General features: G+C 43.8%; 1 protein-coding gene across 1 annotated transcript in view; it reads left to right on the top strand.

Moving 5' to 3' along the window:
* ZNF407 (zinc finger protein 407) overlaps positions 1-26,242 on the top strand; it is a 476,517-nt gene that overhangs the window by 145 nt on the left and 450,130 nt on the right.

Genomic DNA, 26,242 nt, shown 5'->3' with positions numbered 1-26,242 from the left:
GTGGGCGCTGCTGTCTGGGGATCGGGCTGCCGCGGGCTGGTGGCGGCCTCGGCGCTTTCCCTCGGGCTTTTTGGGCCTCTGCGCTGCCGTCGTTTTTTTTTTGTTTGTTTTTTTTTCCTTTTGGATTTTTTTTCCTTCTGACCAATCCGCTTCCACGTCCCGCCCCCAAAGGCAGTTCTATTGCGTGTGAGTGGCTGGAGGGCAGCGGGCGGGAAGAAGGTCTCGCGCGGCGATTGGTTGGCGGCGACGGCAGTAGAGACCGTTCTCCCTCCCGCAGCAGATGGGCTCGGGGTAGGGGGAGGAAGAGAGCAGGCGCAGAGCGCGCCGAGGCGGTTGAGCTGTGTGGGCAGGGGCAGGCCACTGTTGAGGGGTTCTGGACACGGGAAAGGGGGATACGCATGCGCTGCAGTGGCGGTGGGTTGGGGGAACGCGCATGCGCATGCGCATGGAGCTGTGCTTCTGTTCGCAGGCTTTCACGCCGCTGCTCCTTAGTGATGTGCAGGCCTGCTGCGCATGCGCCTGGGGTTTGTTCGTGGGTAGTGATGTGAGGGTTGTGGGGCTCTGGCCAGGGCCCTAGACCCTGGGGGAGTGATGATCTGATACGACTATGACTGTGAATAATACGTGATGTCAATGTGTGCAGTAGCCCCTCCCAGTAGAGCCACATTTGCACTCAGACTATGCTAAGGGCTCGGGATATGCCAGTCCCTGCGCTGCACAGGTCCTCCGAGGGTGTCAAGGTGACACCACTTCAGGGGAGGGTGAACTGGGCCAGTTTCCTCACTTGTCCTTGAGCCTGCTCCATGGAGACTAAACAAAGCAATTTGCAGCCCACCCAGAAGGCACCACCTGCAGAACCCCCTTGTCCCCCTCTCCCCCAGAGCCCAGGAATCCTGGCAAGTCGGGCAAGGACTGCTATTAACCCTTAACATTCACCTGCCCACAGCAAGTTTTAACACCACTTAAGTTTCTGTGGGTTTAGTGTGCTTGTGGATATATATCGTTTTACCCTTTTGGCTGTGCTGACAGAATGCAGCTAAGACAGGTAATTGAAATAATTAGGGAGGATTGCAGCCACAGTCACGTAAAGATCCCACTTTCAGGTTTCCTGTTGTGGTTTAAAACTGGTTCTCAACAGGGGTGCTGGGCAAGTCTTTTAAGGGTGCTGCTGGTGCTGCGCACTATTAGCACTTTGAGTGCAAATATCTATGCATCATTCATGAGAGAAACCCAGAGATTTCAAATAGGAATCAGTATTGTCTGATTCCTATTTCATGAGTTCTTTGCAGCAAGGCTCTTATTATTTTTCTGTAGTCAAGAAACGAGAAAGCCAAGATCAGGCCTTTTCTGGCTGCCTTGAGTGAAAACAAGGTTGAGAACTGCTGGTGTCTAAATAACCTGCTTGAATCAAGATGGAGCATTGTAAATTGGGCAGCTACTTTTTCAACAGGTCGCACCCTTTTTTGAAAAAGGAAGATGATTACAGGCTTCAGTTTAGTCTCTTGCAATCTCCTAGACTGGTCACTGTGAGTTATATTCCTCCTAGAGGTAACGGTATAGTCATCCTATCCCTATTTCATAAATTATCACTACATGGATATATAATCAGATTGTAGCTTTTATATATAATATATGGAGGCTGCAGTAATTGAATAATCCATACATTAAAAAAAAAGTCAAATGCACTGATGTGACATCAGGATGATGGACTGTGACTTTTTCAGTATGTTCAAACATGTCAGTTTTATTAGCATTTTGGGAAATGTAATTTAAATGACCTGAGTTAAAACATTGACCCAAATCTTTATTATTACAGTCCTGCAGAAACCGCTGTGTATTAATAGCTTCAGTCATTTCTGATTTATTTTCATGAACATGTTCTTAGTTGAAAACTTCTAAAAATTAAAGCTTTGCCCCATTCTCACATTAAATACAGCATGGACCAAAGCGTGTGAGTTAATGGAACAGTTTTTTGGCAGGTCAGTACATCTCTTTACAGAAAATGTGAGACTTGTATTACGGTTGAAAATTAAACGGATTAAGAAATATGGTGCTCTTTATTTTGTATTTGTAAGTTGATCCTTTGCATGTATGCAGTCTTGGATTTCTGTACGTGCTGTCAAGTTTATGGCCAAATAGGTGCATGAAATGTTTCTGTGAGGACCCATAATTCTGAGTTTCCTTTCCTATGTATATTTATATAGCATCTGGCAAAGTAGGTTGTTATCTATTTAAGATGACCCCTGAGAGGGACTTGTTTTGGGTTATTCAGGGCTGAAACCCCAGGCAGCCTGTCCAACCTGAGACATAAGTCCAGTGATGGTGGCCATGAATCCTTTTTCAACCGTTAGCTGACTGCATGGTTGTTTTAATCATTACAAGATTGCCGAGCTGTAGAGCACAGCAGGAAGGGGAAACTTGGACATGAAATGACAGGATAGAGAAAATTGGAGCAGGGGATAGTCAAACTTGGATGTGAAACCTGATGCCAAGAGAAGTAGGCAGGGTGCTAAACAAGGCACCTGTCAAATCTGTTTCAGGTTGAAGGCCCTAAAGTATGGCAGTAGACACCTAGGGCCTTGGACATCACTGTCCCAAATGCCCATCAATGCTTAACACTCATTAGAGATAGACAGCACCACCTCCCCCAGCTCAGGGCTTCCCGATGGACTTAAGGGAAGGGTACAGAAGGTTCTCTGCCTCAATGCATTGCCAGCCCAAATTACCATCAGTGCTGAACACCCTATGTGGGCTGTCAGCACCACCTCCAGCCCAAGGTGGAGGCTTGACAGATGGTCCCTGCCAGCCAGTCCCAATTCCAGCTAGGGTCTGCTAACACGATACCATGTGGCTGATGGTTGTCACTTGCCCAGAGAGAAGAGGGTACTTGCAGGTGGTGTCACTGTTCAGCGTGCAGGCTTACACTGTTTGCTCTGAGCCAAAGGCCCGTGCCTCTTAGAACCAGTTAGTCTCTAAGGTGCCACCCTGCCCTATTTTCTGCCTCTTTTTGGCAGCAGAACTGCATAAACTTGTTTTCAAAGAAAAGGAAGTTGCTATAGTAGATGATAATCGCTAGAAATAAGAACAGCAGTGTCCTAACTTCAGTAGCATTCTATTTGATTAAAAGTATAGCTGATTTGCTCATTATCCATTCAGATAAATTGAAACCTTCATTTGGGTGTGCATTAAAATCTCATTGTGCACACTTCTCAGACTGCATGTTTTAGGTCACGAGCCATCATTCACAATGTGCGCTATAAGACAGTATAGAATGACCAGATTCAGATCACAATAGCTATTGGCTCCCTTTTAGTGTTATTTTAGAAAGAGAAGCTGGGGCTGATTGGCTTACAAGTGCCATCGGGCCTTGTGGCCACAACTCTAGGTTTTACTTTGTCTAGTGAAATACACAGGTAGAGCGTAACATTCATTTGGGTGAGTTATTTATTGCCAGCTGGCTAGTGAAAGCACTGTCACTCTTTTGAGAATATTTTCAAACTGTAGTATGTTGTCGTGGGCACTATTTTGTGTTTGAGCTGGGATTTCTGACTATGGATAACGTGTGCAAGCCGCTGCTACGGAAGCTGCATCTAAATTTTGCTGGAGCCGTATCATAAAGCTGTGTCATTTTCCTTGGAAAATTACTCATTAGGATAAAACAAACAAACAACAGATAATACTTTCCTATACAAAGAAAATATGTTTAATATATAAATGCATTAAGTAAGTTATAATGTTGTGGTCATTATGACTACAGTAGCCCTGGAAAACAGAGTTCTCAGGTTAGGCATAAGCACTACATGGACAGCAGTAAGAGACTTCTATGTTACCTGACCCAGTCTTGATCTGGTGGAATTTTTTTGCATAACAAAACATCTACCAAGTTTTTGTAAATCTTCTGGTGGAAAAATCGCTAAACCCTATATTTTTATCTAATTCTGGAATGTTCTTTGTTCTATTTTCCGTAGGCGTGCTTTTGTTCTGTACAAACAAAAAAGAGGCCTGTATTGATGAAAGTGCACTACTAAAAGTAAAAAATAAATAGACATTGGAATAAAAGACTGGGACTCACCAAGATACGAATTAGTATATTTAGCTTCCTATATATGATTAAAATAAGGAATTAAATGCTCCCCAAATATTTAAGGCATGAAACAGCCATGAATAACCTATGTCCATTGAAACTCTACAGGCTTCATTTGTTCCACAGAATAGAATTACATGTCTGAAGGGAGAACTTTCTCTGGGATTATTAATTGAATCTAGGGATTCTTAGTTTATTTCCTGCTTTGTTTTTAGTGCAAGTTATTGCTTCTGAGACTAAGATTCTTACCATGTACAAGGATGTCAGAGCTATAACTGTGTTAATGTGGATTCTTCTCTGTCTCTTGTGCCAATTAGTCAAGTGTTCTGAGAAAATCTCAGAAGTTGTCAGGTGTTTCCAAAGTTTTTTAAAAGAATATTAAAAACCCTACTGTAGGTTTTGGTTAAAGAGAAGGCCTTTAGGAATGCACACTGAATTGCAGAGATGCAGCTTAATTCCTTCTTAAACTCCAGTGCAAGAAAACTTTTCATCCACTGGCTCATTTTTTTCATTTTTACAAAGATGCAAATGCTAAAACACCTTAGAAAAGGTGATAGCTCTGCGGCAACACATGGCAGAACTGTTATTATCATTTTGTCTTTTTTTGTTCTACAGAAGGCTGATTTTTTTTTTTCCCCCTTGTGCATAATTTGGTCTGTTGCTCAGCCAGGGTCTGGTACCTTATGGGTTACAATTGTGTTGGCTGGAAGGTTACAAATATTGTTGGCTCAGTTGCACCATAGACCTATCATAACCCGTTTTTAAATCTAAAGATGTAAATGTTTAGCTGGAGTATATATCTTATATGGCTTGGCATATTATCTTATACTGGCTTGGCATTCTGCTTTTTAGATTACCAAAAGTGTAGGTTGTTGATATGTTTGATATCTGAATTGCACATAGTCTAGGATGCAGATGAAGAGCCTGTCCTAGCTTTTCTTGTATGTGCAAATCTCCCGTTCCCTGTACACAGATATCTCAATAATGGAAATTTAGAGTTAGATCCAAAACCCTGTTTGAGACTTTTAAAACCAGAAATATACAAGTGAATCTGAACAGTTTTTACAAAACACTGTAAAAAAAAAAATAGCTGGGTTATGTTGGGATTAAATTTTAAGGGAAATTCATGCATCTGAAAGCAGATGGGTCTTTTGTTCCTTCTTTGTAGCTGGTTATTATAAGAGTTTACTGCATCAGATGCAACTACTAGTAAGGGGGCTCAAGCCCTGCTCCACCAAAGCCATTATGGCCCTGCTACATGTTAAAATTAAAGCTGGACAGAAACCAGCTATAGAATTGTTAAACATTTTCAAGCACTAACTTTATGGCTGTTTGGTTCTTTTTTTATAGCTGTATAGTAATTTTTATCATGTGATAACTATTTTGCACTTGTGGCTAGTCTAAATTTATCGTGCGATTAACCAATTAATTGTGTAATACATGTAACGTGTAGCAGAGGCCGTAGACATCTAAGATTGGACTTGGGCCGAATTTATGTAACTAAGTCCAAGAATAAAATTCACAAAACTCCTGCCTCACTCCTTAGGCACCTGGAAGGCCCCAAGTCCTTAAATTCCCACCAGTAAAAGTTTTGTAGGTGCCTAGAGTGTTGATCCTGTGCATACCTGGGATTTCCCTCTCTTGGTAGGGCAGAATACCTCAGTGCCTAAACCCACTTGGGTTTCTGACACTAGATGTGTCTATTCCAGAGACCCCTGAAGGATCTGATCTGATAGACATGCTTGGACCAGGCCAAGCATGTGCTGACAGGATTGAACTCAACACAAATACTGCTACTTTGAGAAGTGTTAGGTATACTTCCCAAGGAAGTGGGGGAAGTGTTGTGTTTCATATTTTCTGCTGCCTGAGGGCTTCAAACCCATGTGTCTCATCTCCCAGTTGGCAGCCTTCAACACCAAAATACAGGTGATGCTAAAGTGGTGGCACTCTCTATACTTCTTGCTGTAAGCTAGGCTTCTATGCTAGAAGCAGTGCAAGGTATGTGACTGGAGTGATAGGGTGGGGAGAATGCAGAAGCATCAGCATGACTGTAGCCTGTGGCATAGGCAGCCTCTGTGTGTGGTAAATTGCAGATCAAGTGGCATGCAGCAGAGCAGTAGATTGGTCAGGGAGCAGAGGAGGCGATTAGCATAGCACTCAGGGAGGGTATGGGGCTAATTTGTGGCACATCTGCCAACAGTTCTTCCTCCCCCCCCCCCCCCCCCCCCCTTCCAGTTTGTGTAAAACTCCTAAAGAAAACGGACTGGCATCCAGTTCTCCCTATTCCCTGATGAGTGCCCTCAGTGCTGTGCTAGAGTATGGTCCTTCTTGGTCTCTCTTTTCTGGCCTCATAAATCTTTCTTTTATTTTTCTCCTGTACTGTGGCAGTTTGCTAAGTTTACCACCTCCCAGGAAATTAGCTTCAGCATATGTGGTTTTAAACTCCATCAGGCCATGGAGAGGATTAAACTCTCCTCTCCTACTTTGTATGCAGGTGCCTTCACCACTAAGCTGTTGCATAGTGAGGTGGGAACTATCACCATTAGTTGTGTTATAAAAGAAGAATGAGTCAGTCCTTTATGCAAAGGGATGATTCAGGCCCCTAAATGCAGAAGAATTGGGACTACATTTCTCAGTCTCATTGGGGTGCCTAATTTGGGACTACCATGAGATGCCAAAGCCTGGGACAGTGATGGGGTTTTGTTCTTTTCTGCAGGCAGTTTAGTGTGCTGGCTTTTGTGAATCCCATTCTAAAGTATCTGGAGCATGATGCAGGACCCAATTTGTAGCATCACAGAAGCGCCTCACTTCACGTTGTGAATTCCCCTCCAGGAGTCTGGTGCCTAAAGATTAGGCTGGGTTATCTGAGTGGTTCTCTGCCCACTCAGGTCCCCTTGTAGGTTTGGACCTTTGTCTTTTATCGGAGAGGTTATTTACTTTTGGTGACCCTTTCCAGGCAGTGCATGTGGAAATGCAAAATTAGAATATCTCTACAGCAGTGGTCACCAACCAGTGGATCTCGATCCACTGGTAGATCTTGGAGCCTCTTGCGATAGATCTCGGGCCTTCTTGGAGTTGATTAGAGGCTGGGGTGGGGGGCTGAGTGCCCGTGTGCATGCATGTGCGCACCGCAGCCCAACAGGTCAGTCCATGGGAGAGGGAAGGGGCGGGGGCTAGATTGAGGCCCCCGCAGTGAGGGACAGTGCTGCAGAGGCAGGAGGCAGGAGGGTAAGTTGAGTGGGGTCCTGGCTAGGTGGGACTTACCTGTTGGGGAGGCATGCTCCCAAATAATTTTTCTCCCTCTGCCTTGATCTGCACCCCCATCCCTCCCCACAGATTTATCCGCTGTGCGGGGGTGGTGGTGGCTCACGTTAGATCTTGGGTTGCTTTTAAATGCCAAAGGTAATCTACTTAAAAAGTTTGGAGACCACTGCTTTACAGGGGCATCTTTTTTTCTCTCCTTACACTTGTGCACTGAATGCTTCCTGTACTGACCTTAAATAACATTTTGCAGTTCCATATAATACACTCTACTGAGCTTGGTGTCTACCTGTAGCATTCGTGGTGCGGTGGTGCTTCACACTTTGCCCCAGGCTGCTATGCCTGCTCCAGGTTTTCTGCTAGGCCAGAATGGTCTGGATCTGGTGCGGGACAGGAATTGGCAACCTTTAAGAATGGTGGACTGCCCCTTGACAGCCAGTCACCACCATGGGCCACTGATTCCCCTCTGCAGTGCCCCAGCCCTTGATCTGTGCCAAGTACTGCTCTCGCACCCCTTCTCCTCCTCCGTGCAACCTGAGGTTACTGTGTCACCAGTAATGATGGGTAACCTTGAGTTCAGTGGTGAGGGTAAGTGTAAGTTGTAGTAGTGGGGCAAGAGAACAGCCCTAGGCATAGAGCAGGGAAGGCTGGGGCAGCTGCCTGCTGGATGCTGCACAAGAGATCCATGGCATGTGGCAAAGAGACATTGCAGGGGCACTTTTTCTGCCCTGTGCCACTGCATGCTGCTGATCCTTGCTGCCACGAGCTGGGTTTGGTCTCTGTGGGTTACATCCAGCCAATGGGCCGTAGTAGGCTACTGGCCCCTGCTTTAGGGAAATCCAAAAGTGCTTATCAATAAAGGCGGTACTCCTCTGGGCTCTTTCACTAGTTGCACTGCATGAGTTTCATGTTTTATGTCTGTGTATGTTTGTGTAGGGCAGCGAGACCCAGCCTTTTTGACAGGTGTGCCACAAAGGTAAGCCCCATGCCCTCCCTATGTGCCATTCCAATTTCCTTCCCCTGCTTGATCTGCTGGTCTGGTTTGTGCTCCTTGCCTGATCTGCTGCTCTATTTTCTGTTCCAACGTGATCTGCTGGTGTGCTTCCTGCTGTCTCCGCAGTCTACCATGTGTCACACAGAGGCTGCCAGTGCCAGTTGTGACATGCGTGCTGGTACTTGGCCACACTTGTGATGAGTGCGAAAAGTTGCAGAAGAAGGCATAGATGATCACTCTTTGTCTGTCTCTACTCCTAGAATAGTTATTTCACTGCCTTCTTCACTTTCAGACCCTAGTTCCTCTAGAGCCCCCATGTGGGGAAAAGGATCCCAGGAATGACAGTTCCTTCCTCTTCCCCAGATATATTCATTTATGAAAAGGAAGATAATTTCTTGCCTTTTGTCAGGTAAATTGTTAAATGAGTTGTATATTTCGAAGAAGTTAAAATTAGGGAAAAATGCTAAGGTACCCAGAAGCATTTTTTTTTTTTTTTTTAGTTTGTTGTTTCAGCACTGTCAGAAGCAAAAGCTCTGGATGCTAAAAATGCTGGGCTAGCATACATATCCTTTACTGGGCGCAGCCTGATTTTTACAAGTCAGAGCTAATTTTTTTTGGATTGAATCCAGTGCTAGCATAATGCCCTAGTTCAAACATAAAAATGTTTTATGGATGTTGTCTTCAAGATCTGCCAGGATTCTTTTCTGTGTTTTCAGTTTTATTAGTATAACAATGGGACAATTTGAATTGCATTTCTGCTTTTTTTCCCTGTTGTTCAAATTTTCATTTTAAATTATTTACAAGTTGGAGACTTGAAGATGAGAAGCTAATGAATGCTTAAAAAACTTCCTTCCTCCATAAGCTTGTTAGGCTTCATGTTTTGAATTTATAACATAGACCTTAATAAATAGTCTTTTAGTTACTCTTATCTTAGAATTTTGAGTTGCCCTATTTTTACCTAAACTGGGAAAGGATATTTTTGTTTACCTCAATGAAAGGTATTGTGCATTTTAACAGGTTACAGCTTTTAATGATGATATACAATAGTAACAAATATAATACATGTAATTAGGAATAAGCCTGTATCTGAGTTACAGAGCTTAAATGCTCTTCCATCTGTATCATTTTAAAGGTAAAACATATAGTTTTCAGGTCTGTTTTCAACTCCATGATGTACAGGAATCCATGAAGTTATGGGCTGAGGTTTGAGCTGCATTTTAGGTTAACACTTAAGCATTCTTAAGTGAGGGTACAGTCCCTGATCACTTTTTTCAGAGATGCCAGTTTCCATAACAAATTTTAAGTTTACTTCTGTCCTTAATGTTTGCAGGTTATATAGGTACTCAGATACTATGATTGTGCTTACATTTAACAAAAGTTCAGGTAGATGATAGGGCTATGAAGTGAAACTGTCCAAGGTTTATGAAATCTCTTTGTATCTGAGATTTCCTTTTTATTTAATGCTTAATGATTGTTTTTTTTTTAACCAGCATGTAGTAGGATCAGCAGTAATTGCATAGATTTGATTTGAATGTATGATATATTTATGTGATTTAATCAGAAAGGGCACATCTATATGTGCTATTAGAGCAGCTGAATAAACTCTGGCACAGTTTGTCCTGGAGTTTATTCCTCCTGGCGCCACATATGCCCGGGACTGCAGCATGTTGAGTTGCGTTGGAGTAGCCCAGCTGGCAGGGAGACTGGGGGGGTCATCCTGCCAGCCTGGGGCTCCTCCGCCTTGGCTCAGCGTGCTGTGGAAGGGCTGGCTGGGGCACGAGGGTGCTTCAGTGCAGGGCTAGCCACCAGGCAGAGTCTACATGTGTGTTGCAGTGTGCTAAATAATGCCACTGCAGGATAGTACTTGTGTTGACAAATACTATCCTATGGCAGCATTTATTAGTTTACTGCACCCTAATAGGGGCATATGTGTAGACACTGATGTTTTAATTAGTCAGCTCCACAGTAAATGTCTCGTGTAGATGTGCCCAAAGAGAAGAAAACCTGGGGTCAGAATTTCATTATGTTCAACCTGAGTTTAAGGCAGAATATATTGAAGTTAGTGGATTTTCTTTATTAACACCCATCAGTTTTTGATTATGGTCTTCAAATACCTGGAGGGTGAATTTTTTTTATTTTTATTTTTTAAAGAGATTGTAGGTTGACTTTTCTCTGTGGCTGTAGGAGACCGGACTAGGAGCAATGTTTTCAAAATTCAGCAGGGGAAACTGGTTGGAGATTAGGAGAAACTTTGATGGTGAGGATTGTCAAGCCCTAGAACAGGCTACCTGGTAAACCTGTGGAATCTCCATCCCTGGGATTTTTCCTAGTGGATTAGATCAGGAGTGGGCAACGTTTTTGGCTGGAGTGCCAAAAACACTGCAACCTCAACCCACACCTTGACTTGTTATGCTGGGGCAGACAGCAGGAGAGCTGTGAGGGGCCCAATCCTCATTGCTGGTGGCAGGTGCACATGCGTGGATGGTGGGGTGGAGCCAGGGTTGCACTGCCCTTGCCCCTTCGTTGCTACGTGCTCTGAGGTGTGCATGTAGCTGCTGCTACCACGGAACCTGGGTTGCTCACAGCAGGCAGTGGGCAGGCTGCAAACAGCTGCATTGGGGTCTTGAGCCCTGGCCCAACTCTGTGGCTAGTGGCAGCTGCACGTGTACCTCAGTTGCATAGTGGGGAAGGAGCTGGGACAGCGCAAACCCAGAACCTCCCCTGCCATTTTCTTGGAGGTGTGTACACCTGCTGCTACCATGGAGCTGGGCTGGGGCTCTGGGCAGCTGCAGCAGGCGGTGGGTAGGCTGTAAGAGCCTTGGCACCAGCTCCATGGTGGTGGCAGCTACATGTGTGCCTCCGGGGCGCACAGTGGAGAAGAGGCCAGGGTTGCATTGCCCCAGGCCTCTTTCCTTCTGTGCATCCCAAGGCACGTGGGCAGCTGCCTCTGCCATGGAGCTGGTGCCAGGGCTCCGAGCCCTGGTGCAGCCAGGCTCTGGGCAGATGCTGCCTGCTGCCTTTTGACTGTTTGCTGCAAGCCAGGGCTCTCTGGCTAGTGGCATCTACCCAGAGCTTGGGCTGGCTGTGGCATGCTGAGCTAAATGGTCTCACATGCTCTGCGGGTTGACTACTGGATTAGGCAGTCACTTGGCTGCCAAGTGTTTGGTCAGAGATGATCCTGCCTTGAGCAGACGGTTGGACTTTATAGCCCCATGAAGTTCCTTTCAGCTCTACTGTCCTATGATCAGTGTGACTGTGATCAGAATAAGATCAAAACACGCTCTGTATCTTATAAATTCAGCACTTTAACTGTTACAAGAGATTAAACAAAATTCAAATGTTTTACCTAAATACCACCTACAATTAGATGGTTTGGATAGAACAGAACCTAGCTTTACACCCTAAGAAAATCCAAACTGTCTTTGATTTGTGTTTATTTCATATGCTTTCCTGTGCCTCTAAATATATGTATGTCCAGCTTGCCTTTTCTGGCTTGTTTAATGCCAGGGGCAACATGTTGCCGGTGCATGCAGGTGCATGTGCACCCCCTGAGTGTGGTGGCGCACCCCGTACAAAAAGGTGCTGTGCCTGCGGGTCGTCGCCAGTTGCCACTCCGCTGATGACACTGCCAGCGGTATCTGCGGACGGTCCGCAATCCCCGTTGGCCGCCACCGCTGCTGTTGGCAGCATCTGCGAGTGGTCGCCGACCCCCCGGTTGGCACTTGCCACGCCCCCCACCGACACTGCCAGCAGTGTCTGTGGGAGCTCCCCTGCTTACCGCTGCCGCGCTCCCACCACCGCCGCTGTGCTGCTGCTGCTGCCATGCCCTCCCAGCCGCCGGGGGCACGCGTTGTTCATGTTTAATGCCAACTAGCATTACTGTGATAGGGTTACAAATGAGGAGGAGGGAAAGGAAGAGATGGGTAAGACTGGGAACATGTTTGGGAATGGGACTTTTGATCTCCTCCTGCTCCTCAGTAATGACATTGTGATGAGCAACTGCAGAAGGGGCTGACTTTCTTCAGTATGTTCTCAAAAGACATCTTGGGGAAGAGCAGGCATTTCTAACTGACACTGAATTGGGTTGTGGTAGGCTGTGGCAGGAACATGGACTTTTCACAGTTTTCTGTCCCCAGGTGAACTTCGCATATGGGAGGAGTGGGGACTGGTCAAGCATTTCCTTTGTGTTCACTCAGATTGTTATCGTCTTGGGTAGCGCTAACCTGAATGTATTAAGAGACCCCACAGTTTGCATTTGGCATACAGAGGGTTAATTAGAGGGTGAACATTTTAGATTTATCATGGAGATTAGTGTTGATTTCTTAAGCTTGTGTATAAATACAGTGCAATGGTACAGAACTGTGTATGAAGAGATTTAATATTTATTTGCTTAAGAGCTCAGATAATATACATTGATAGGAGTGGTGCATATACCTAATTAGGCTGATATTGTTATTATTACATCTCATTGGATCTCTGTTATTATTACATCTCTCTTATTCATTAGACCTCTTTGAGTTAAAGCCCTAACCCTGTGGAAATTGATGGCCAAACTTCCATTGGCATCAGTGGGGTCAGGATTTTGGCTTTATTTTTTAATTCTTTATCTGTTATAAATTCTGTTTCCTTACTAAATGGTACCTTTTTGGAGGGAAAAATCATTTAACATAATACCACAGTTTTGTTTTCAATAAGCGTATTAAAACCAAAGGAACAGGAAAGAAAGAAACCACACAGAATAATGTGTTCCCTGGAACCAAATTGCATGAACATTTTTTTTAAATGCAGAAAGATGTTCTGAGTGTTGGAATTGTCTAAACCATCAGAATTGCCAAGCGTAGGTAATTACATAATTTCACACTTTCCAGCAAAGTCAGACCCTGATTAAGAAGCTGACAGCCCGTGAGAGTCCATTCGTTGACAGTGATGTCTGTATTCCATAAATTTGTGAAGATTGTATCTAAGAGAAGACACTGAGATTCAAACCATTTACTTCGAATGCGACTCCTTATTGACAAATGGGGAACATTTTAAGACACGAAAACTTTAAATGCATAAATACTTCAGTTGCTCCACTTTCAGTTAGCTTATATTTTGCTGATGCCAGGTCTTCTCACTGTCTTGGTTCTCACTGTCTTTCAGTATGTTTGATGTTCATATTTCTTTTTTATTCCCTCTTCCTTGCTGTGCTTTTTTCTTTCCTTTTCTTAAACAAATAGATGATATGGTAATATGAACCCTAATAGGAAAAAGGCATTGTTTAACTCAGTTGGGGTACTACTAATTCAGTCACCAAATGCAACCATAACACAGCATGCATTTTAATTATTAAATATAATGGAAACTTTGCATTTTAAATCCAGAGCAATAAACCACTTGTTTGAAAGTGCACAGTTCAGTTCTGTGATTTCAGTTCATAGTGAATTACAGGGCTCTATTCTTTGATGTTTTATTACAGATGAAGAGGAGTACCTTTCAGTACCCCTGGTAATTTTCAAAATACATACCAGGATCACTGGGGGCGGTCACACTGAAGTTGAGGCCTCTTTACTCATTTAGAAGGCTGAAAGGCAAAAGGATAGAGAAAATTATCCAATCTATGTAATGACAATTTAGACAGACAGCATCACAACTGAAGTCCCTAAGTTTTGCTACCTTATAAAAAAAATACTCTTTTTTCAATGCCGTTCAGATTTTCACCCTCATGTATCTGTATGAGATGATTCTGTTAAGTCAGGGGCAGGCAATTATTTCACGCGGAGCGCTGCATACTCAGTTTCGGCAAGTCATTAAGGGCCACATGGATAGCCCTGTCCCTTGATAGGTGCCCCGCCCCCTTGTTGCCATCTTGGGACCAGAAGTTCCACTTCCTAACCCTTGACCTTTGCCACCTGGAAGTACTCTTTTCACCAAGTGGGTTTGCCATCTCGGAATCAGAAAAATACCATATTATATTCTAAAAATGAAACTTACTACAACATTCATTAATTTAATTTCAAAAAATATTTTTGTCCTGGTTTACATGTGTTTGTGTAGTGTACATAGAGGTGATAGTATAATAGCTTAAAATGAAATGTTACTCTTGTATTATGTGGGGGAGGGTGTGGGTGTCTGTGTGGGATTTGTGGGGAATGGATAGGCATGGGGGGTGTGGTTGTGTGGGGTGTGTGGATTTTGTGGGGGGCTGTGTGTGTGGGGGGGAGGGAAGCTGGGGAGGGTTGTGGCTTGTGTGGAGGCGAAGGGTTTGCCCACAGCCCACCCCACTGCAGCAGGCAGAGCCCCTGCCAGTGCTCCTGCAAGCCTGGGCTCCACGCTCCTCCTGCTCCTGGCCTTGGGGCACCAGTGTGAGGCTCCATGCTCCTGCTCACTGCCACTTCCCTGTTTGTCCCTGCTGTCCTTCTCCTGCCACTTCCGCATGCTGCTTGCTGCTCCATCACCATGTCCCAGCTGCTCCTGCAGTCCCAGCAATGCAGCCAGGAACCAGGTGGTGCTGGAGCTGCCAGCAGGTGAGCAGGGGGGAAGTGGGGAAATGGCTGTGGCAGGTGGGGGAAGGGGCAGCGAGTGGGCCCGTGGAGTGCAGCAGCAGCTGGGCAGGAGTGCGGGGCCCGTGCCAGTGTAGAGGGGCCAGTAATAGTGGTGCCCAGAACCGGGCAGGAGAAGCATGGGGTCTGGGCTAGCAGGGGCCCATGGAGCCAGGCTGGCTCCTCCTCTCCCTGCTTGAGCAGCACATCCCAGCTTCATACAGCCCCTGCAGGCCCAGACTCTGTGCTCGTGGGCAGAAACTGCTGCTCAGTGTGGAGGAAAGCAGCTGCCCCTTTTTGCCACCAGGCAGTTTTGGCTGCATCCGCCTGGAGCCTGTGCCATGCTAGGCTGTAGCGCAGCTTCTTTGCAGTCACCTCTGTGCTACCTTGCGCAGCAACAGTGACCGTGTGGAGCAGCCGCAGGGCAGCTCACAAGTGGCAGTGAAGGAACCGCACTGCAGCCTAGCGTGGCGTGGACTCCTGGCAGCCGAAGCAAAAACTGCCCAACGACAGCAAGGGGGAGGGGCTGCTTCCCTTCATGCCGAGCAGCAGTTTTTGCCCAGCCATTGGTGCCGCTACCACTGTTGCTCAGCCCTGATGAGGAGTCTGGAGCTGGTGCGGGGCCCAGGCTCACCAGCAGCAGCACAGGACAAACTGCAGCTCAGCATGGGAGAAAAGTGGCCCCACCCCCTCTTGCCGTCGGTGCTGCCATTGCTGCCCTACGGGGCAGCCCAGAGGCGGTGGTGATGCAGGGGGGAGACAGGACAGCCCCGCATGAGCTCCAGGCAGCTGCACCAGGAAGTGGCGGCCACGAGGAGGCAGGGGCGCTTTTCTCCTGTGCTGCGGAGCAGTTTGTCCTGCACCGCTGCTGCTCAGCCCAGACAGGTGAGTGCGGGGCGCACGTGGTCGGGGCTGTATGCACTAATCCCCACCTGTACCACGGAGCTGGGGGTGGTGTGGGGACTGGGAGTGAGCGGGTGTGCAGGAGCCTGCGACAGCAGGATTGGAGTGTGGGGCCCGCACTTGTGTCCCTGAGCCAGTGGCGGAGCCCAGAGCAGGACGACAGGAACACAGTGTCCTGGTCAGCTGGGGCTCTGTGGACTTGGACCACCTCCCCCTTCTCCCTGCTGGCACAGTCCAGCCCGGCTCCATAGCCCCCTGCCAGCCCGCACTCATGCCACCCCACTCTGGGCCTTGCTAGCACTGGCCCCGGGACACCAGCGTGGGTTGTGTTCTTGCATGCCGTTCGCTTTTCCCCCTGCCCCTGCTGCTGCTTTCCCCACTTCCCTGCCTGCCCGGCGGCCACTCCACACCACATGGCTCTTGGCTGCATGGATGGACTGTGGGACTCAGCAGAAGCTGGCCCAGCCTGGCCCTGAGGAGTGGTGCAATCGCTTGTGGTCCTCCCTTGCCTCCCCCCATCCCCTTCTTACCTGAGTTTCCCATTCCTATGCAGGGAGTCACAAACAGCCCCACGGTCCCGGGCCAGAAGCCTCTGCTAGGCAGGAGCTTCTGGCTGGGGTGAGGTCGGAGCTTGGTGGGCCTTGCTGTTCAGGAGCCTGTTGTGGCTTCCCTTGGGTCCTACTGCCCCTGGCTCCTGTCTTCTTTGATAGACAGCCTGGGGCAGATAAATACAAATTTTCTGAATTTTTTTAGTGGCCCTACTGGCTAGATAGAATGGCCTGGAGGGCCAAATCCAGCCCACCGGCTGTATTTTGCTCACCCTTGACTTAAGCGCTTTGACAGGTGAGTTCTTGTCAATTTTGATCTCTCAACCAAAATGAGCATAGTGAAAACAGGAAAAACAGAGGGACAGGATGCCCAGTACATATTTTGCTGGTCACCTGACTGATGGGACTAAAAGTCACCTGAGCATCTGTTCTTTCTAATGTAATTTGTTTCAGGCTTCATGGTTGTGTATGCAACAGCTTTTATTTGAAAAATGATTATTTATTTATTGACTTATTTATTGTGGGGCTGGGAAATCGCTCTTAGAGCATATGCCTTATAAAACATTTGTGCAAATGGGCTGGTTTAGATGTAAGGTATGTTTGTCTAGAGCTCAAGTATGGCTTTACCACATACTTAGGGTAAGGGGATCATAATTTTGTATTTTCCCAAGAGTAGCGTGGAACATAATCATTATGGAAGTGTGCATTTCTCATCCTTTTGGGAGTGTTGTTCTGGATGGTGCCTTGTGGGGGCTAGAACCAAGTCTTCATCCATCCATGCAATCACCCAGAAAGCTGTTGCTGAGTACCTCAGAAGTTGGTCCAGAAAGTGTTCATTCTATGCAAGGTAGTTTGGGAGGCACTCAGACGCAAGGGCCATATAATTTTTAACATGATTTATCTTTTTGGCACTGCTAAGCCCAAACAGGATGCACAAACATGGGGGCCACTTGTTCAGTGAATCTAGTTCCATATGGTTGCAGGCAACTGTGTGCAAGAACATTTGTGCTGACCCTTTCTGCACAACATGAATACAAGGCTCTGTCAAGGCTTCTTATCTCCCATCACTTTGGGGGCTTCTAACAGAAGTTGTTTAAACTGACTAGTCATCTTGGGGGCTGCTAATACAGCACTGGCAGCTCCGTGTACATGAGTGTTGCTTACGTTTAAGGTTGGATGGACATCTAACTGTAACCCTGTAGCCTTTTCTCAGTCCTGGGGTTATGCACTTAAATAGAATTCACTGTGCCCTTTAATGAGTAAGTGGGGACCATCTTGGGATACAGAGAATTTTAAGAATCTCAAAACTGTCCCATATATATGACAAGATCTTGGCTTCCTTGGGTTTTTTTTGTCCATCCTTTGCATTGGTAGGACCTGTGAGATCATTTGATCAGTGTTCTCTTCCAGGGTCCCTGAAGTAGCTCTTGAGTCTATCAGACTTTCCATTGCTGAAACTTGGGTTTATATAAACTCTTGTATGAGAATTTCCTAGGGGGGTGTGTGTGTGTGTGTGTGTTTTTTTTAAGGAATGTAATAATTAACACATTGGGTCAGATCATTAGTTCTTGACAAGCAGAGGAAAGTACAGTAGCCCCTATAGCAGGGGCGGGCAATTATTTTGGGCAGAGGGCTGCTTACGAGTTTTGGCATGCCATCGAGGGCCGCATGACAGGCAGTTAGGGGCAGATACATATTCATTTTCTAAATTTTTTAGGGGCCCTGTGGGCCAGATAGAATGGCCTGGTGGACCGCATTTTGCCCACCCCTGCCCTATAGTGAGTATTAATGGACTAAATTTCTGCCTGTCCTCTGAAGCATGCAGTTCATAGAATTTGTTTCCTATAAAATAATTTGTCTATTGATAGTCATATTGAAGTCAATACAGTAGCATGATGGTATTGGCTTAAATGAAAGCACAGTCTGTGGAATAAAAGTAAAATTATGAACTTTCATAAGGGCTACATGTAGCTTATAGGTGCAGCATTAGTATACCTGCATTACTCCTTTTAGATGATGAGTGTCTCTAAGTCTTAATTCTTTTTCAGCTTCACATTTGCTAATTGTAACCAGTTACTGAATACAGGGCACGTCTACATGTTCATTAATGTTCCATAATTGGTGCTATTACGCATTAGTGCATATGAACACTTTTATGTGATGCTTAGTGCACATTGGACTAAATCCACTGTGTGTTAGAGCATTAGCACAGTTTTTGCCAGCTGTGCTAATGTGCAGTAGAATTAGTCCAATGCGCATTCAATGTCTTGTATATACTGCTTACTTTCCCTCCAGCTCCTCTAGCAGCTGTACTGGGGGGTAGGACAGAATCAAGACTTTGCCCTCTCTATTGCTCTCTCCCTTATTGGTCACTCAGTATTGGTCTTGCAGCCCATGTTCCGTCTCACCTCTGTGCTTAGTGCTTTGATGAAGGAAGAGCTCATGTAACTGGATAGGGGGTATATGGCATGGCATATGGAGTAAAAATGGTCAGCAGCTGCTTAAATCCCAATCCAGACTTTAGCATCTATAATTTGACTTTCCCTCTTTAAGTAGATGTTAATTTTGGAGTCTGTCTTCATATACATCAATTGAAGCATTCTTTCTCTATCAAATTTTCCTGCTACATTAATTTAAATAAAACCCTCTTTACCTTTTAATCCTTTGGCCATTAGCTTACGTTGCTTTTGGCTCTCTTTGTGGTTTCATTGGCCTCAAATGCCCATTAATGGTGAAAACAGGGTGAGGATAATCTAGCCTTTAATTTGGGAATAGTCCTTCTCTGAAGCCTTTTTGATGGTCACTTTTTTTTTTTGCATTTTAATATGTCCCCAATTTCATCAATACTGATGGATTTTAATGCTTTCTCACATCAATAGGTTTAATTTCTCCACATTTGTAGTGGAAAGGGTGGTGATACAGAACTTCTCATCTGTCATTTGCCAACCTGAATCTGGTCCAGGTCAGTTGTGACTGAAAGTTATTATCTAAAGTCTGTTCAGTGACCTTTGTGAAATGAGTTGATGGTCTTAGGCCAATTCCTAGTGGGCAGACATTCAGATCACACGAAACATGGTCACATCTTCTACTAATGGTGCCTTTCTTGACAGTCTTGGCACAGAGATCAGGGGTTGAATGGACACAGGAAGTGAATTACCCTGTCATTGCTAAAGATAAACCTCTTTGGAACAGAACTAAAGCATAAAATGGTAGAAAGTGGTGAGGGATATTTGAGCTACCAGTTTACCTGTTTTGTGTATAAACAAATAAGTTAGTACCCATTACCCATGGAGACTAAGGTTAAGACCTTTTTTCTATGACTTTTGTGTTATGCAGGGTAATAGACTCTCCTGTCCTTCATCTTCATGCCAGTTTGTTAGGAGGAGTTGTATGAATAGATTGAGGGCAGTATATGGTCTTTAATTACTGATTTAAGTGGATAAGCATTAAAGTTTTTAGTCTTGATTGCCTTTTCTTTCTTCTCTACTTTTCCCTTCCCTTCATTGTCTTCTTGCTAGACCAGATTTATTTTAAAAAAATTCTTAAAAGAAGAGTATACTAACTCTCAATATGGAGTGAATTTTTACAGCTGAGTTATAAATTCCTGAAACTAGAGGGTTTATAATGGCAATGCTAGGGGGGAGAGGGGCGGGGGCGCTATAATACATATGTAACCTTTTTTTCCCTCTTATTAGTGAATAGACCATTTAAACTAAATTAAGTAAAGGATATAAATTCTGTTGTTTCAGTTTTTAATATTTCATGGCTGATTTTATAGATAAAAATTACATTTAACAATAAATATGAAGAAGAATTTATACAGCCTGTTCTAGTTTGATATGGAACAGCAAATCCCATTTCTCTGTAGCTGTAAAGAAAATTCATTATAATGTCTTTGGTTGTAAGAGATGGCTTCATTGTGATTAGTTACACTGATAATAAAACAACCTTTTTACAAATGGCACAAGATACATGGGATCCCATGAGTCTGCCTTTTAATGACACTGAATTTGTGCATTTGCTACCTTTATTCAGTGTTACTTTTTGTTCTTTTTTGCAGTTGGAAACATTTTTTTTAAATTTGCAAGTTGGTTTAAAAATTGGAGAGATTAATCTAACTTCATTATTATAAAAAAGTATTTCTGGGAAAGCTGTGTAAAGATTAGGGTAATGCTCACCTCTTAACTGTCCCAGTGGCTGAGCTATTTTGTTTGGAAAACAAAACTTTTTTGTTTTCTAGATCCTTTTGTATAAGTACGAACAAAAAATTCAGTGGCCAAAATGTTCAGATCTAGGTTAGCTGCTTGACGTTCCAAATTCTAGACTTAATAAAAGAGATTCCAGGTACCTCAATAAAAGTGTCTTGGCTTCTTAAAGGTTCAGCAACCACTGATTTCATTGGTATTTGGGTGCCATAATAATGGAAAGGGTTGGCATCCCTTGGCATCTATTTTTGACAAGGCTGGTGTTTGAAAATTTTGAAAAATGTCAATGTTTTATGCAATTGAATTTTAAAAGGGCTTTAAAAATATTTTGAGCATTTTAATTTGCTATTGCAGGGCAAGGGAACCTAGAAAAGTAAAGTGATTGATTGAAGATGATTCTTTACATATTTATATTGTCAGTTATTTGTACAGCTGCAAATGCTTTACAGAAGTCTCTGATGTAATCTTCTGTATGATAGGAAATGTATGCTACTGTTGGATGCTGTCGTACTTGGAAAAATAGAATATGTGTTACAAGAGAATATTTTACTTTTTAAAATATACATGCAAGTAAAATGCAGTAACCTGAAATACATTCTTTTATTGATGGGACTAAAAGTTTGATGCTTCTTTCTGAAGGATCCTGTAAAGATGGCAGTAGAGCTAGCCTTGGAATAGCAAATAAGGAGTTGTAGCTTTAGGATGTAACAGAAAGTGAAAATATGAATACGAATATAACATGTAGAACCATAGTACTAAATGATTTACTATGCTGGAAAATTTTAAAGCACTTAGAAAAAAATGTACGTATTAAACTTGAAGCATTTTCTCGTTAAGATTCTTGGTCTAAGTACAGACATTTGGGGAGCTTAAATTGGGTTCAAAATGGCTGCCTGATTTAAACTTAGCTTGTCTAAGTGCCAACCTTACACTTATAGACCCGGTCTCAGTGACTGGCCATCAGTCTAAACCTGTAACTGTACAGAAGTTCCATGTATACAAACTGGTCTAAAAATTTCAGAATCCAGTTTAAGATAAACCTGAATCTATGTAGTTGTCAAACTTACTCAATTTAGATAAAAGCGGCGTGTAGAACTTCTGTACACTTTCTCTGCGCAGGCCCAGGGCTAAGAAAACCCAGCCACTGGCCTTAGACCTGGGGCTGCTCTTTTCACCCCCAACCTGCATTGGACAATTTTTTGCCCTTGCCCCTCACTCCCCTGGACCAGCCGGCCCTCAACCCCCATCCCACAAGCTGCTCCGCGTGCAGCCACTTTTATTGGTGTTTACCGTTGCCATAGCTAAGCAAGTGACCCCGGGTGCAGGGAGGGGTGGGAGTGATGAGGGTATACGTTGGCTGGGGGAGGGGTTGGGGAACTAAAAGTAGCCCCTGATTTCCCCCTCCCCCGAGTTCCTCTGTGAACTCTGTGACCCCCCCTGATCCCACAATACACTCCTGGATCCCAGCAAAACCCTGTGGTTTGTGCCTGTCTCCTCCCTACCCATGGGTTACACTTGCCCCCCTCCCCTTATGGGTTGTGCTTGCCGTCCCCGCCCTCACCACAGCTCATGCCTGCCCCACCACCCTCACTGGTTGCATCTCCCCTGACTCCCCTTTCCCCAGTGGATCCCTGATCGTGTCCAGCCTGCTGGACCCCCCCGTCCCCTCCTTCGTGACTTAGCTGATATTGGGGAGCCATTTTGAGCTGATTTAACTTACCCCTAATGCCCCTGAATGCCTGTACTTAGCCTTGTTTTAAACTAGTGATTATCAACCAGGGTGTCATAGCACCCTGGGGTGCCTTTAGATCCTTTCAAGGATGTTGCAAGGTGCCACACAATGTTAGATGTGCAGATATGATTCACAAGATAAACCCAGAGATTTCAAATGGGAATCCAGGGTGTTGAAAGCACTCTGACCTGCTGTGGGCTTTCTGAGTTCCTTGCAACTGAAGAATTGCTCTATTATATTTTTCTAGTAAAAAAATGAGTTAAAACTTGGAGCCAGTTTTCTTGAGACTCTCAAGGGGTGCAAATTTACTGAGCAGTGCCTCGAGTATAAAAAGGTTGAGAACCACTGTTTTAAACAAAACTTAATGGCAAAGATGCCATAATTTGTAGACTAGAGTTTAAGATTCTGCCACTGTATGTATTGAATTATAAATTTACGTTTTAGAACCTTGCCTCTTTTTGTTTATTACTATGGCTAGGAAGAGAAGCCTACTGGCACTTGCTGAAGTATTTTATCAGAAGGAAATGAAGGGATGTATCCATGTTAACTACTCTAGCATGGGGCTTTATGATCTGTGGGAGCTAGGGACAATACTTATTTGCTCTGCTTCAGAAAGCAGCGTGAGACAATCCAAATTTTCCCATTGATCCAGAGATGAGACGAACTGTTCAGCACCCCTTTAGCTCGATGCTGATGCAGGTATGCTGGCTGAGAGGTTGAGTGAACAGTGGTGCAATGCTGTTCTTTCCTGCCTTCCTGTCCAGGATGAGCAAGAGGACTTGTGATGTAGGTAGCCTATTCAAGAAAGAAAGGGAGAATTTATGCCTCCTTTTCTCCTTATCTGGGTGTGTTGAGCTCGGGGTGTCCTATCCTGATGTGTGGCATTACCATTCAGTTGATATTAAGTTGATATACTTTTATAATTTGTTGGCTATCAAATATATTGAGAGCCTGTTGAGAGCAATAGGAAAGTAGGATTTTGCAAAGTTAATTTTAATCCATTGCTTGCCATAATAAAAAAACATTTTTAATAACAATGCTTTGTAAAAACTTTCCTAGAAAGAGCAGTGAGTCAAGAAAATAAATATGACTCAGCAAACTAGAGGATACATCAACGCCCAATTCTGGAGTACTCTGTGCAAAAGAAAACTAGCGAACTTCTATTTTATGTCTTTTAAGAACAGACTTTGGGCATCTTGGAATCTACAATCTGCAGAGCTGTCTGTGTGTTGCTGCACAGAGGAGATTTGGGGGAAGGAGGAAACCACTGAAAAGGCAGAGGCAGATTGAATGAGTTCACTGGCATGTCCACTTTTCCCTGCAAGGAGGAAATGGTGCAGTTGGGATGGTGGATATTCCTGCTCTTGTGCTGGAGTAGTGGGCATGGAGTAGCTGTAACTGATTTAGGAAGGAGAATTGCTTTTGCCTTGAACTGTACACCTTAGACTTTGCTGTGCAGTCTGGTTCTTTACCCGAGTCCTGAGCACATGGTTTGGTGCTAAATTTTTAGCCATGGAAGATAAATGGTAATTTTTGGTAGCCATTATGTAATACATTTAACAAACCCCACAGGATGATTTAGTGTTGGATAGCTATTATTTGCAAAAAAGTTAATAAGCAAGAATTTGATTGTTTTGGACAGTGCAGTGAATGAAATGAACCTGATTTGCTTCCGTCATTTTTTAACTAATAAAATAATAGGATTTATTCTCATAATACCAGGTCCTACAGTTGCATTGCATGCTAACTCCTGAAGGGATTATGAATTTTAATTGATGATTGAGTCCTTGATTCAGCAAAGCACTTGGGCATGTGCTTAACTTTAGGCAGAGGAGTAATCCCATGGAAATTAGGCTACATGATTAAATACCTTGCTAATCAGGAAGATAACTAAGCATTAGTGATTTACAGAAGTTGGCTCATGAAAACCCTTGTATGGAGGGGAGAACTAGGATTTTGCTTCCTGCATCTTGACTTGGAGATCAGTGTAGTTCAGTTGTAAACTTCTGGACTTCATAAAGTACACAACCAGATAACTTTTTACCAGATATCTGGCGACTAGAAAAGAAACATGGGTTTGTTCACTGGGACCATGTGAGTAAATAACAGTCATTGTAGAGGAAGTAAGGCTTTGCACCCAGCTATCAATAGTTTAAATCTTGGTGACAATCTTCAGACATTACTAGGAGAAAATTCTTTGTTTCAGGGTAATAGGAGTTACTACAGTGACCTGCCTCTATCGTGAGAAACTATCAAGTTGAAAAGTTGTTGGCGTAGTGTGCTGCTTTAGCACTAAACTCCCAGGTTCTTTCAGATGTGTGTCCCCAAATCGCATACGGCTGCCTTGTTCTTTAAACTGGTTCTGAGGAACTAGTATTAATTTTTTTTGTAAAAGCAGGCTTTTGGGATGTATCGATAACAAAGAGACAAAAGCAGCTGGTAGTGAACTCTTTTGAACGGCTACCTCGTGTGCTCTCTACAGGCAAGGATTTAGATAGAAATTTTCTAAGTAAATTTTAAGTGAGCCAACCATCCCCTTCAGCCTCTCTTCCCCACCTGCTTTTTGAGTGGTTAACTTACAGAGTTTGTATAATTTAAAGCTACATAAATATTTTAAAGAACAATAAAATAAAGTGGATTTGTCTTTGAAAAATACAATTACCATGTAGAATAAGATGGTCACAATTGTTTAATAAAACGTGTTTACATGCTTTGACATATGGCCTATATATGGAATTTACTAGGATTTGTTTTTCTGTCACTGTTTACTGAAGAAATAAATAAAAATACCAAATAGTACTGCTTGAATTGTTCTTTCACAGAAGAAATACAACGGAGCATTAGCCTTCCTTTGTAAAGTGGCCACCAGGTGTCATCAGAATGCTTTTATTTTTATTAATTTGCCATTACTCATAATGTGTATGGGCATCTTGTGTTTATTCAGAAACTTTCAAACTACCATACAAATAACTTTCCTGAATAGATTATGCTACTTGCTTCCTTGAAAAATTCTCACAGGGCTCTTTCTAACTCAGACATTTAAATATGCTTATGACAAAATAAATATAGGGAATATAATAAAGCTACAAATACATGTGTGTATGTATAGTGACATATTATTAACGTATTCTTTATCTCAAAAATCCATTTAAAAGATGAAAAACCAGACCAAAGCCAAGTTGTTTAGACCTAATTCACATTAGCAAAGCTGCCCTTTTGAAAGACTGTGAGACTATCATAGGATTGTGATAGGATGCTTTAAAGTTTGTAGTCCCAGACTAGGTGAAATTGATTTTCAACGTCATGATAAATGTTTTCATTTTTTCTTTTAATGCTACTGCTAGAGGGCAGAGTTAAGGTGGTTTGCATCTCCAAACTCTATTTATATACCTTAACATGTTTTTCTTTTATTTCAGTAAATTCAACCTCCACTCTGAATTTCCTTGATTTATAAATGCTTGCTTTTGGCGTAATGACAGCATTCCAACTGTATTGTTCCCTCTATTAGTATTACTCTTAACTTTAAACTCCATCTTGAACTAGTTTTAGGAATTTGTCTATGTACCTCTGTAACCTCCTTTTTCATATGCACTGACAGCTGTTAAATTGCTAGGCAAATGTGATATTTTTAGTGGGGTAAGAAAACAAAAACAGTCTTTAAGCAAATACAACCTTCACTCCTTTTCACATTAGAAGAGCAAAAAAAAGAGTACATGTCCATTTTCCCCAATTGCAGTCCAGGTTTCCCTTGATTTATGGAGGTTCTTTATGTGCGAATTTGCTGTTATGTGATAAGCATATTTAGACCCATAATTCGCTATATGCCAGGTAAATTCGCTCTTATGCGATCAGCATAGATACCTACCCCCGTCCAGGCAGGTAAGTCTGTGGGGGGAGGGGAAAGGGCCATGACCACTCACCCCAGTCCTGGTTGCAGTGGCCCTGGGAGTGGCCAGTGCCAGCTGGCTGCACCGTGTTTCACCTGTTTCCCTAC

This window comes from Alligator sinensis, unplaced genomic scaffold, assembly GCF_000455745.1.
Source record: "Alligator sinensis unplaced genomic scaffold, ASM45574v1 scaffold129_1, whole genome shotgun sequence".
In the NCBI taxonomy this organism is placed as follows: Eukaryota; Metazoa; Chordata; order Crocodylia; family Alligatoridae; genus Alligator; species Alligator sinensis.
This window is presented reverse-complemented; position numbering and strand designations above follow the sequence as displayed.